This window comes from Apium graveolens, chromosome 6 (assembly GCF_009905375.1).
Source record: "Apium graveolens cultivar Ventura chromosome 6, ASM990537v1, whole genome shotgun sequence".
NCBI lineage: Eukaryota > Viridiplantae > Streptophyta > Magnoliopsida > Apiales > Apiaceae > Apium > Apium graveolens.
Window position 1 is genome coordinate 264,867,777 of NC_133652.1, and position 14,744 is coordinate 264,882,520.

Consider the following 14,744-nt stretch of genomic DNA (forward strand, 5'->3'; position numbering starts at 1 on the left):
AAATGCATGAGAATTTGACTAGATAACTACAACTTACAGTCCTCAAAGCTTTACCAACTGTAACTTCTGATAACAACTTCAGTCTGTATTCATATCAAAATTTGAGCAGTTGTAGATCTTGACTTGGCTTCACTTTCTGATCTCTCTGATGTCAGGAGTTGTTCTGAGATAGTTCTTCAACAAACATATCTCAGCATATCTGAGTTCATCAATCATCCTCCTTTTAACATCTTTAAGTTCTACAGAATCTTCACCAGTTTGAAAGATTGCAGCCCTAAGATCATTAATTTTAGCTTTCCTTATGTCCTGATCCAGTCTGATCAAATATGCCTTGTCAGACTCAAGATTGAATTCCACAACCTTATAACCCAGAAAGGTAGTTATAGTCTTAGCAGAGTTAGGCTTCATCTCAACAATATCACCCTTGTGATCTCTGTACTTTGGAAGATATGTGTTGTCAGACTTTACAGAATAAAGCCTTTTATGTCTCTGAATTTGACTCTTCAAATAGTTTGCAGCACTTTCTGTTATTTTGTCATTCACTTGAAGTAAGAATAATACATGTTCCAATTCTTTAAAATATTTCAGTGGAATGGCATTTTCCCTTATATGATAAACCCTACCATCTGTCATGAAGTACAACAAGATGTGTTCTCTCAAGTAGGTATGGTAAACCATCTGTACAGATTCTAGTTGATTCAATCTTTCAGGAGTTGCTCCAATACCTAGTTCACTTAAGGAAGTTGGATCATTGGTTGTGTTCTGTATTCTTCTTTCATCAGCACTACCCAATCCAGATTTATCTCTTGCTTCCTTTCCAGTAACCACTATTTCTTCAAAACCACTTACAGCAGTCTTCAAAGGTTGAGTCTGTTTGGCTTTGGTGAATCCTGGTAGGAGTAACTTTGAAGGTTTAACATGAGCAATGTCAGAGGTTTCCTTTGATTTATCTTCTGATATCAAGTTAACTTGAGCTATGTCAGAGGTCACTTGCTTCTTTGAGATATCAGAACTAACTATATCTTGACTCTGAACAACTTGAGCCATGTCAGAGGTTGTCTTAAAAAAATTTCTTGAAGTCAGAGCAAGATCAGCATCTTCAACAGTAATTTCTTCATCCACAGGAGGCACATAAACCTTGATAGGTTCACCAACTTTCTCTTTGCCCTTAGACCTTGGATCTATCTGCAATTGTGATTTAGCCTTGGTTGCTTCAAGATTTGTTCTTTCTTTTATCACAATGTCTTTGGCCTTTGGAAGTTTCTTTTTACCAATAGAAGCTTCAGATTTAGATTTGACTTTTTCTGGCTTAAGTCTGGCTTCTTCTTCCATCAGACTCTCAAATTCCATTCCTGGATTTTCTTTCAGAAATAGCTGTCTTGATATTTCTTCATCAAGATCCAAAAGTTCATCAGAACTTATCCTTTTACCAGTAGCAGAAGTAATTCTTTTTCCAGCATCAGAACTTGTCCTGTGACTTGTAATTTCAGCTCTTCTTGATGAGAAACTTCTACCTTGACCATGACCTCCACCCATTCCAGAGTTTCCCTGGTCATCTTTTTCATCATCCTTCCCCTTCAGTGTCTTAACAGTTTTGCATTTGGACTTAATTACTTTCTCCCCCTTTTTGGCATCAGCAGGTAAGAGAAGAGAGACAAGTAATTCCACTGAGGCTTGGATTTCATCGAGTTGAGATTGCTGAGAAGCTTGATTTTTCAAAATATCATCAATCTGAGACTGTTGCTTCTCTTGAGTCTTCTCAATGTAAGCAACTCCGTCAAAGGTAGGTTGGAAGAATTTTTTCTTATCAATTTTCTGAGTCGTTTCTTGCTTGAGCAATTCTTCCTGAATTTTATGTAACTCTGCATGAGTTATTGAATGGAGACCTTGAAGATGTCTAGTACTCAATGCAGTGACTCGAAGCTGTGTCTTGAAATCATCATTAATTAACATTTCATCAGCTTTTGCCAAGTGCTCAGCAAGAATTTTTTCAGATGGAACAAAGGTAACTGAGTTCCATTCCTTATTCCACTCTTGTCTAGGAGTTTCACTCCAAGGTACTGGTGTCGCTCTTGTAACAAACTTCTTAACTAGTTCAGATTTATGAACAGATTGTTGAGGTGCATGTCCTGAAGGACCAGCTTCATCAGCATCTGCATTAATAGCAGCATCACCAGTAGTATCAGCATTTGAAGCATCAGAACTGATAGAATCAGCATCTTCTGATAAAACAACAGTATGAGAAGCAATTGAGGCTTCAACATCAGCCTCTAAGTGCTGATCTGTTTCCAAGTTCTGATCAACAGCCATATCTTGATGCTCACCTATATTCTGATCATCAACATCTAGATGCAGAGAAGGTGTTGTAGACAATTCTGAAATTTGAGTAGCATCAGTAAAAGGTGTTGTTGATGGATTAATTGTTGTTGGAGCTTCTAAGTAGAGAACCTCAGGCATAACCAGGTTGTGAATATCAATTTCAGCACTTGTGTCTGGGTCTACAGGAGATACAGTTTCATGTACAGGAGACACAGATGGTGTGTTTTCCTTATCTGTAGCAGCTTCCTGAGTTGGGGACAATGGAGAGGGAGATGCAGTAGCTTTAACAAATTCTGGTTCTTTTGAGATCAGAGATTCCTGATCTCCTTCCTTAGCTGTTGCTTCCTCATCATCCGAAGCTGGCCTTTTAGCTCTTTGTTTCTTGTATCTCTTTGAAGGTGGGGATTCCTTGGGAGGTTCAGCATAAGTCATTCTTTTAAGCCTTTTGAGAAGCTTAGATCCCCCAATTACAGAATCCTTCTGAGAAGGGACCTTCTCAGCTTCTTTAACAACAGGTTCTGATGCAGAAACCTGTTCCTCATTATCAGACTCATCTCTCAGAATAATCCTCCTTCTCTTCTGTGGTGTCTGAGGGACAGTCCTTGTCCTCTTGGGCTTGGAAGATTAAGGCTTCACAGTAGGTACTGAGGATGTAGGTTGAGCTATCTGTGAAGGTTTGAGATGTGTTCTGATAGAGGATTGAGGTATAGATGTATGAGTGGTATGTTTTGATGGTTGTTGTGGTGTTTGGGATGTGATGGTAGGTTGTACATCAGGATAAACAGATTTATAGGTTTGAGGATCAGCATTTACCAGGATCTGTTTTACAGACTGAGGAATCTGTAAAGGTCTAACCACCATTTTCTTAAGGTCAGCATTTACCAAGTCATTAAAAGCCCGTTTTGCAAGTTTAAAAGGTGGAAATAAAGAACTGGCTAGTTGAGGGTCATCAGCACAGCAAAAGGTATATATAAGCTGACAGAATCTAGCAAAGTAAACTACATTTCTATCCTCTGTCATCCTATCCCCAATAAATCCTAGCACAGCACTTGCAAAATCAAAATGAGTTTGGTTAATAATAGCATACCCGATGTGCTGACTCATTATTGGAATGACATCAAAGTTGGAATACTTATTCCCGAAGGCTTTAGTGATGCAGTCGAAGAAAAAGCTCCATTCCTTTCTGATATGTGCTCGTTTCAACTGTCCAAACTTAGCCAAACTCTTCTCATACCCCAGATTGGCCATGAGCTGCTGTAGAACTGGTTCCTCCGGTGTTAAGAAAATGCAGCCTTCTGGTAAATGTAGAGCTTTACGAACTGTTCCAGGAGTTACCACATGTTCAACATCATTGACTTCAAAAACAATGCTGGGAGTACCAGTAGCACCACCATTATCAAAATGCCCAGTCCGCCAAAATGTCAGAACTTGTTGGCTGGAAATGACTTGAGGCTGGGTCATTGCATACCCAATTTCACTGTGTGCCAGAAGATCTTGCACAAATTGCAACTCAGATGGAGCTTCATCATGATTTAGGATTGCAGCATAGTTGTTGGGAACGAACTTGGCTCCATCTATAATCAAATCCTTAGGTGCCAGGAGAAAAAAAAAATTGAGAATTAAGGTTGCCTGTAAGGTATTTGATAAAATGTCTGTATGAAAACCAACGTCAGGAGATGAGAGAGAGTAAAAGTAAAGAAAGAGAGATAAAGTGTAAAAGTAAATAAAAGATTGTATAATCTTCTCTCTCTCTTACTTATACATGGTTAAAAAAAATAACCGTTGGACATCTGTCAGATATGCAGCAATAATGAATAGTTAATGGGCACGGGAAAACAGTAATCATTACTTATCACATGCAGTTTTTCAAGGAAAAACCGTTCCACTTACCAAGTAATCCCATTAATTGAGGTAAGTCCGTTTTAATTCAAAATTTAAACCGTTCCCACTTATTTAATCATTTTCACTGCAAAACCAATATTCTGTAAAAATATTCAAGTGTGAGAATGACCAAAAAAATAAATCAAGTAAACAAGTACTGATATTTTAAAATCAGAACTTAATTTATATCAGTAATTAAAATGGTCATCAGAATATGGATATATCAGGATTTAAAAATGCAGCAGAATTTAAAACATCTCAGAGACAAAATCTTGCAAAAATATAAAATTCCATTAATATATTAAGAGGATACATTCATGAAATTGAAATGTACATCAGAACATTACAAGACTGTCCTAAGCTACAAACTCCAACATCAACAGCTTTTGTCCTTGGCTAAGAAGCCGGACAAAGCTGACGATGAAGAAAAACAGGAAAAAGAAAACAAATTATTTCTTCTTCCGACTTTCTACAAAAAGAATAGCGAGTCGAATAATTCGCTCTTGTTGGCGGAGAGCTTCCAGCCTTTCTTCTTCCAATCGCTCCAGATGGCAATGGTAGTCCATGTAAAAGAACAGGAGGTGTGTGAGAACCTCCTGGGGAACCGAGTCCCAAATCTCATTAGGAATGATAGTTACGTGCCATTCCTGCTGCCAGCCCTCATAGCTCAACTCCATGTTGAAGGTCTTGTAGTTTAAAAACATATTGTAGTTGACCATGATTGTGTTAGTATGAAGGAAAAGAGAGTGAGTATGTAAGAAAAGAAATGATGTGTAGGCTGATTTGAAGTGTTGGTTTATATAGGCAATAGAATGCCAGGAGACGTAAGGAAATTTAATGCTGACAGGTAGAAATAATTCTACCTCGTCTCCCTAGACTGGGAAGAAGAAAAACAGTCATTGGAAGTGTAAAACAGGGTTTAATGCGCACAAGAAACAAATAAATATTACTGTGCATGTACGTGTTCCACTAACCCTAATTGTATTGACTGTTAATATCTCACCCGTACATATTTTGATTTAAAATAAGACTGTTTCAGATTTTAACCATAAATAAGGCAAATAGAGGATCAGAATTTAATATCAGCACTTAGACTTATATCAGAACTTAACAGTCATCAGAACATGATTTCTTAACTCAAAAAATGAATGCCTATCTCTGTGATTCTTCACACAAATTCTGATTTCGGTTCTTCAGAACTTATTTATCAGAACTTCCATCAGAACTTGTCCTCAGAATTTATGCAATCTGACACATAAACTGTTCATCTAAAACAACATTGAACGCCACAGTAATTTTCATCATTCACATGGAGTGTAAGTGTGCGCATTAAGCAAAATATCAGACAAAGAGTAAAGTCTGATTCACTTCAGTACATCTTAGAAATAAGGCATAACTAAGAACTTTACTAACAATCTGTCATTATTCTGAAGTTTACTTTTGAATGAGTTCATGCACGAGTCCACCTCAACTATTTTGTGCTTATTTTATGCATCTTTTGAAATTCCATTTTACAGTGGCTTCTCAGTGTAAGTGAGTCACGACTGCTTATCAGAATTTATGCTATTATCAGAGTATTTCTCCAGTAATCATAGAGTGTGAAAAGTCACCAAGAAAAATAGTTATTTGCTTTTCTGATGCATATTACTTAATACCAGCAATGCACTTGGGTCGTCCCTTCCACATTTTTACTCTAGATCTCAAAGGAGTACCTGATTTTTATTCCCTTTTCTTTTACTTTTTCTTTTGATGAGTGAGGTTTATCAGCACTTAGTACATCCATCAGATTTACTAACATCAGAACTTAACAGATGAGAAGCATTATTCTAGTTTTTGACTTAGTAATAAGATAGACAAAGTAAACGTGACTAAGCTCAATATCAGAATTTGCTTGTGTCAATAGATTTCCACATAAATAATTACTTCTAACATGGGATCTCTAGTATGTTAAAGACTACTAGGTCAGCATCTAGCACAGTTATCCTCATAGGATTGAATAGTCACAGAAACAGTCAGTTCACTATCAGAGTTTAGAAATTCACATCAAACAACAATCAGTACTTAAGCAATTTTCATTTAAGCACAGAATACACAAAGAGAGTAATTTCTGTAAATACTGATCATAAAGTCTGATGCATCAGAATAAAAGCTAAGCAGATTTAGAGAAAGAACTTGAAACCATTCCAAATTCATTTACCAATCTTATAAAAGTAGCTTCATACAGTGGTTTTGTGAAGATATCTGCTAGTTGTTGATCTGTTGGAACAAAGTGCAATTCCACTGTACCTTCATCCACATGTTCCCTTATGAAGTGGTACCTAATGCTGATGTGCTTTGTCATTGAGTGTTGAACTGGATTACCTGTCATAGCAATAGCACTTTGATTATCACAGTAAATAGGGATTTTAAAATATGTTAACCCATAATCCAGTAACTGATTCTTCATCAAAAGAATCTGTGCACAACAGCTTCCTGCAGCAATGTATTCTGCTTCTACAGTTGATGTGGAGATTGACTTTTGTTTCTTGCTAAACCAAGAAACCAATCTGCCTCCAAGAAATTGACAGCTTCCACTTGTGCTTTTCCTGTCAATTTTACAACCTGCAAAATCTGCATCTGAGTAACCTATTAGTTTAAAATCTGATTCTCTGGGATACCACAATCCCAGATCAGCTGTTCCCTTAAGATACTTGAAAAAAATTTTCACAGCTGTTAAGTAAGGTTCTCTTGGATCTGCTTGAAATCTTGCACAAAGACAGGTAGCATACATGATATCAGGTCTACTAGCAGTTAGATAGAGTAGAGAGCCAATCATACCTCTGTAATCAGTAATATCTACTGATTTACCAGTATCCTTATCCAGTTTTGTTGCAGTGGCCATGGGAGTGGATGCACTTGAACAATCTTGCATTCCAAATTTCTTCAGCAAATTTCTGGTGTACTTGGTTTGACAAATAAAAGTGTCTTCTTCATTATGCTTGACTTGAAGGCCCAGAATATAGCTAAGTTCCCCCATCATACTCATTTGATATCTTGACTGCATCAATTTGGCAAACTTCTTGCAAAGTCTGTCATTTGTAGAACCAAAGAGGATATCAACAACATATATGTGAACCAGAAGTAAGTCCTTTCTATGGTTGAGGTAGAACAGTGTTTCGTCTATAGTTCCTCTGTTAAATCCACTTTCCAGAAGAAACTGAGCTAAAGTCTCATACCATGCTCTTGGAGCTTGCTTAAGGCCATTAAGTGCTTTATCAAGCATGTAGACATGATTAGGATATTTGGGATCTACAAAGCCTGGAGGTTGTTTAACATATACTTCCTCCTCCAATTCTCCATTGAGAAAAGCACTTTTCACATCCATTTGAAAGACAATAAACTTTTTGTGAGCAGCATAAGCCAAAAATATCCTTATGGCTTCCAATCTAGCAACTGGTGCAAATGTTTCATCATAATCAATTCCCTCCTGTTGAGGATATCCTTTTGCAATCATCCTTGCCTTATTCCTTGTAATTATGCCATCACTATCAGTTTTGTTTCTGAATACCCACTTTGTACCAACAACAGATCTGTTCTTTGGTCTTGGCACTAGGGTCCAGACTTTGTTTCTTTCAAATTCATTTAACTCTTCATGCATTGCTTGCACCCAATCAGCTTCTTGAAGAGCTTCTTCCACTTTATTTGGTTCAGTCTGAGAAAGAAAAGAATTGTAAAGACATTCACTCGAAGTAGTTGTTCTAGTTCTGACACCTGTATCAGGATTTCCAATAATTAAGTCAGGTGTATGTGATTTAGTCCACTTCCTTGCAGATGGAAGGTTTTCTCTAGAACTGGATGCTCCCTTCATGATCCATGCTATCTTCACCAATATTTTCTGATGCTCCCCCTGAAACTATGCTCTCTGAGTTGGATCCTTCAAAATTTAAGTTTTCAGAACTATCAAAACTTGGCTTATCAGAACTTGACGAATCAGAACTTGAAGAGCCAGTTGTATGTTCTGATGCTTCTTGAGATGTGGTTGTATCTTGAGTATGCTCCCCCTGCATAGATGCATCTTCCTTTGGCGTAGTCACCACAGTTTCAATAACATCAGAGTTTAATCCATCAGAGTTTGCAGTATCAGGATTTAGACTGTCAGGATTTTTAGTATCAGAATTTAAGTCTTCATTTTCAAATCTCAGCTGATCATGATCATTGAAATATTCAAGCCCAGTAATCTTCTTATCATCAAAAGAGACATTGATAGATTCCATGACCACTCTTGTTCTCAAGTTAAAGACTCTGAAGGCTTTTGTGGAAAGTGGATATCCAACAAAGATTCCTTCATCAGCTTTTAGATCAAATTTGGATAGCTGTTCAGGGTGAGTCTTAAGAACAAAACATTTGCATCCAAATACATGAAAATACTTCAGATTTGGCTTCTTTTTCTTCACCATCTCATATGGTGTCTTTCCTTTCTTGTTAATGAGTGTTGCATTCTGAGTAAAACAAGCAGTCTGCACAGCTTCAGCCTAGAAATAGGTTGGAAGCTTTGCTTCATCAAGCATTGTACGTGCAGCTTCAATGAGAGTTCTATTCTTTCTTTCAACAACTCCATTTTTCTGTGGAGTTCCAGGAGCAGGAAATTCCTGCTTGATTCCATGGATTTTGCAGAACTCTTCCATTATCAAATTCTTGAACTCAGTACCATTATCACTTCTTATTATCTTCACAGAATCTTTGACCAATTTATCCAGTTGCCTGACATGATCAATCAAGATAGATGCAGTTTCACTTTTTGTGTGCAAGAAATACACCCATGTGTATCTGGTGAACTCATCCACTATGACCATAGCATATTTCTTCTTTGTAATAGACATGACATTTACTGGACCAAATAGATCAACATGTAGTAGGTGATAAGGCTCAAGAATTGATGATTCAGTCTTGCTCTTGAATGAGGATTTCCTTTGTTTAGCCTTCTGACAAGAATCACAAAGGCCATCAGGAGCAAATACTGACTTTAGCAGTACTCTCACAAGATCTTTCTTGACTAGTTCATTTATATTGTTGAAATTTAAATGAGAGAGTTTCTTGTGCTGTTAGGTCCCAATGTGTTTGTAGAAGGGGGGTTGAATACAAACAGTACCAAATAATCGAATAAATGCGGAATAAAAAATGTGAAACAAAATTCAAGTTAAATAAAAATATTATTAAACTTGAAAGGTGTTACAACAACTGTATCGATTACAAGGTATTAATCTCAAATCAATTATCACAAATCTAGAATAAATTCGACATGAACTTTTTCTATTTTTGCAATAATTAGAATCAAATGCTAAACGCGATTTAAGATTAAGTTCTAGGGATTTTGATCCGCTAGATTGTTACACAAGAACAAGATAAATACTTCTAGTGGTTTGAATTTAACATTAACAAACTAGAAATTGATCTTTGAATTTCAGCAGAGAACAATGAAATATTTCTTAGGCGGCTGCTGTGTTCTTGTATTTTTCAGTTAGTGAATGTCTTCTGCTTCTTTTTCTTTTTGTATGCAATCCAACAAAATTACTTGAACTGCAATGACAATTGGTAGGACAATCTCTTTGGCTCAGCAAGACTTTCAGTAGGACTTTCAATTGTACTAGCAAGACAATCTGATTGAACTACAATGACTATCGGTATGACAATCAGTTGAACTAGCAAGACAATCTCCTTCCTAGTATAACTTTCGGTATGACAATTGAAATGACTTGGCATGACAATCGGTATGACAATCCAGATTGTCATGCTAGTTCATTTTCAATTGTCTTGCTGATTTAAGACTGTTTTTAAACCAATTAAACTTCTGAAAATTCCTAAAATTAATTCAGAATTAATTAATCAATTAATTCAATTAATAAATAAATTATTCTTCGCAGATATAATTTATTCTCTTAATTAAATTAGATGACATAATTAATTAATAGAGAATTAATTCTAGTCTTGAGCAACAACCATTCTTCTGCAAATCTTCTGAAAATCACTGAAAATTATGAATCAATTCCACCACTTCAACGTTGACACTCGATGTACTGTCTGGTTCATGAGTGACTAACTTCCGTGACGTTTCTTCATGTGTTGACTTTGATACTCTGATTTTCTTCAGATTAAATCCTTGTAATTAATGATACTCTGACGAGATCTCTGTCACTTGATTAAATCCACGATCTTGATTTATATCACTGAGGCATGATCAACTTCTTGAACTTCTTCCAGTGAATTAACTCCTCAAGTCTGTAGATGAACCTTGTTTCTGAATCCTTTGACAGATATTACTTTGCGAGATCTCTCTGACGGTAGATCCACTATTTACTTATTACATTCTTATTTGAGTTGAGTTGAATCCTCGAATATACAAATAGGCTATGACATATGACTTACAATCTTCCCCTATTTGTTTGTTAGACAATAACATACAAATACCTAGATGATAACTCAACTAACAAATAAGAAAAAGATATAAACATACATGCAAAGTAAATAGCAGAAAAGTTCTGGATGAGATTTAATATTTTCCAGATTCCAAGTAGATGTTCCTCTAGACTGAACATATCTTCAAGTAGTTCCATCTTCATTTGTACAACCACATTTCCTGTTGAGAAGCCCATATCTCTTGCTTCTCCCCCTATGAGAATCAACTGATTAAAGAAGATCACCTTCGTTTTACCACCTCTCCCGTACAATAGGATCCGCAGATAAAAACCAATGGTACTCCCCTAACTGCTTCTTCCCTTACTAGGAAATCACCTTGTGTTTACCACCTCTCCCGTACAATAGGATCCGTAGTTAGAAACAACAATGGTGTGGTGTAGTGTACATTTTTAGGATCTTTTTCTTCCTCCCTGCTATTTCTCCCCCTTAGTTGAGGAATCCTCCAAACTATTACTTAAGCTTTTATCTCCCCCTTAAAGAAGGAATGTATGTCGTCGTCTGAAGGAGTTCTCATATTTCACTTGGTTGGAAAAGAAATAACAAGTAGTTTCTCTTTCTTCCTCACTGTGAGTGTGTGATTGTGTTTAGTGTACCTCACATGAGTTTCACTCTTCTCTCCACTCGTGTTTACACTCATTCTCACAAGTGTATCACTCTTCTCTCATAGCTCCATAATCCAGCTGTACCTGCAAGGAAAATCACCTTAGCCATCCTTTAAGGAGGTCACAGGTGGTGCAATGGGAGTTCACAAATCCCCATCCTTGTTAAACTCGTCAGATGAATCTGAGTCATAATCTACAAGTTGCTAGTTTCCCTTTTAGGGTTCCAGATTTGAATTCTGGGAAGGTAAACAATGATCCAACGAATTTAGCATAAAGATCAAGGTTCCCTTCTAATGTCTGTGAAGACATTTCCTTGTGACTCATCAGGTAATATCTGAATCATTGTCAACAAGTTGCCGATCTGCACCTATGTCAGATCCACTATCCGCAGATGCATCCAGGGGATTTAAGCCTGGGGAGGTAGACACTGACCACTGACATATGGCTTTTGGATCAGTATCCTCTCCTAACACCTGTAAAGGCAATTGGTCCATTAACGAACCTTGAACAATCGAATCTGACCTTAAAATGGTCGAAACTCTTGTTTCCGTCAACTCATCCTTTGTGTGTGTAACATTTCCTTGTGCATCAAGAATTGTTTATGTTTGAAATGGTGACACTACATCGGATACCTTGGCCGACAGGCAAATTTCAATAGACGCACCCTGTTGAGAGAATGAATCTAGTAACTGTTTTTGTGCCTTTTCAGCCATTACATCTTTTTGAGAAGATGTATGGGGGCTAGCAGTTGTCTCGGTTTAAATACTACTCATCTATGTAGGAGACAGAGCTACTGGGTTGACTACAGAACCTTCCTTATGTGGTGCACTAGGCACTATCTCCTTCACGCTCATTCATACTACATTTAGTGGTAAGAGAGTGTTGGTTGGTTCTATTTTTGTGTTTGTCTTTACAGTCTGGGATAGACGTTGTGGGTTTTCAACCTCATGACTGTTAATGAAAGAAAGTCATTGGAGACTGAACCTGTAACACAGAACATATGGTAATAGAGAGAAAATGATTTACAATAGTGATTTCAAATGATTTTACATGAAATAAGAAATCACTAATGTAGAAAGAAGTTTGATTTTGTTTTTCAATATGAATGAGTTTTTGATAAAATATTGATCACTTAGGGTAAAGTCTAAGTAATTCTCATTCATATCAAAAGCTTACAAATATCTGCAACATAATGTTAACAACATATCATTGATCGATACTTGTCAAGTACTTTAGATACTAACTGTTATGTTGCATAATCAATATATCACTGCACATATAAAACAATATGATTGTGCCTAATGATAAGAGAGTTAAAAATATGACGACTCTACTAGTTCATATTAAACAATAACTTCAGTTAGAGTGCCATACCATGTTCTTGACGATTGCTTGAGTAGTACACTAGTTCATACCAACCTGAAGTGAGATTGTGAAGAAGAGATTGCATAGTCCAATAGATCTGCAGCTGTAAAGTCCATGAACTGTGGTGCATTGACTTCCTCTTTTGACTCACCAACCAGGAGTACACTTGTACACATCTTATTAGAGTCCAATTCCAAGTGTAATGTGCATCAGGTGCCTGATATGTCGTAATATTCTCAAGTCTCGTCACTAGTGCTATATGTTAGATACTGCTTCCTGATAATAACCTAGCACAATATACAAAATTACAATGATAACATTCCCAGCTTGCAAACAGCCATATCCCTCAGATAAACCTTTGCTGTTATCTCCAAAGGTAACCATGGGGCCAGCTTTCTCAATCCACATTTGATAGCAGGGCTCTATCTCCGGTCATATGTCTTGATGATCCACTGTCAAGAATCCACACTACCGGTTACACCTGTTTAATGCCCTGCACTACAAATGGATTAGATCTTCTTCGGAACCCAAACTTGGTTGGGCCCGGCATACTTGTAGAACTGTCCTTTGTCAGGCAAAACAACATTTTTAATTTTAATTGCCTCAACTTTCTCAATGACTGAACATTTGACCTTGTAAACAGCGTTAACAAATTTCTGTTTAAGCTTAGGCACAAATGTCTCCTTTCTAGCCTTAGAAGGACTAGCAGTCTTAGACCTATCATGCTTCTTGTTATTCACATGCTGACGAGGAGTAGTCTTATCATTAGACACATGCTTACCATTAAAATAAGCATACATCATATTAAAAGCACAAGACATACAATTAGCAACACTACATGCTTTATGAGAGTGATTAACAGCAGGTAATTTATGCATGATAGACATGGCATTATTGTTATCCAACTCATGTGTGTCTGAGTTAGTCTCAGTTGCTTTCACAACTTTGACTGGAACTTTCGACTCACTTGACTTGGAAACAATCTTCTCATAAGCATGATCCTCAGCACGTATTTCTTCTTGAATAACAGAAGAGGTCGCATCAAATGGTTCAGCAATTGATGCTTTATAGAGGGGTTCATCAACACCCTTAAGCACATGTGGTACTTCCCTCCCTTTAGCACAGACATGAGGAGGGGAGTTTATGCCTAATTCTCCAATAGCAGCATTGTAATCATAACCTATTCCAGATGTTTGATTAACAGCTTGCTTACTGTAGAACTCTTTAGCCTTCGAACAAGAATTGAAGTAGGCTCTAACCTTAGTCTCAAGACCGGTGATCTTGTCTTTGAGAATAGTTTCGAGTTTTCTATAACAGTCAACTCTATTCTCTAGAAAAGATACCTGTTCTTTTAATTTGTCTTGATTAATGTGCACAAGTCTTAATTCATTGACCTCTTTCTCAAGGTCTGTGATCTGTAAACTTAACAGTTCATTATCACGACGTGCACAATCTAAGTTACCTCTTAGATGATAAACCATTTCAGCATCAGAAAGTTTTACCTCTATTCTTGACGATGAAGCTTTTCCATCAATAGCCATAAGAGCAAGATTTCCTTCATCTTCATCTTCACTGTCAGTATCATCCCAGCTTCTTCCCTTTGCCAGATAAGCCCTTTCAGAGTTCTTTCTTACTTGCTTTGGCTTCCTACATTCTGTGGCAAAGTGTCCCAACTTATTGCAGTTATAGCATCTAATGGTGCTCCGATCAACCATCCCTGTTTTGTATCCACCACTGCTGGTGTTAGAGGATGAAGATCCACCTTTCTGGAATTTGTTGTAGTTGGACTTGTACTTAAGCTTGGGATTCCTCTTGAATCTGACATGGGAGAATCTCTTGACAATTTGGGCCATTGACTCGTCTTCCAATTGCTCCAGCTCTTCCAAGGAATAAAAATCATCACTTGATTGATTTGTAGTAGGAGGATCATATTCTGCTACTAACTCATTTTCCTCACCCTTGGAAAACTGTACCATTCTTTCTAACTGTTGAGATTGTTGTTGTTGTTGACCTTCAGCTACAAGTGCAGTAGATGTGCTGACCATTCTATCATTCCCGTAGACTTCCTTCTGTTGAATCTGCTCCAACTCATAGGTTTTTAACACTCCATAGAGCCTGTCCAAA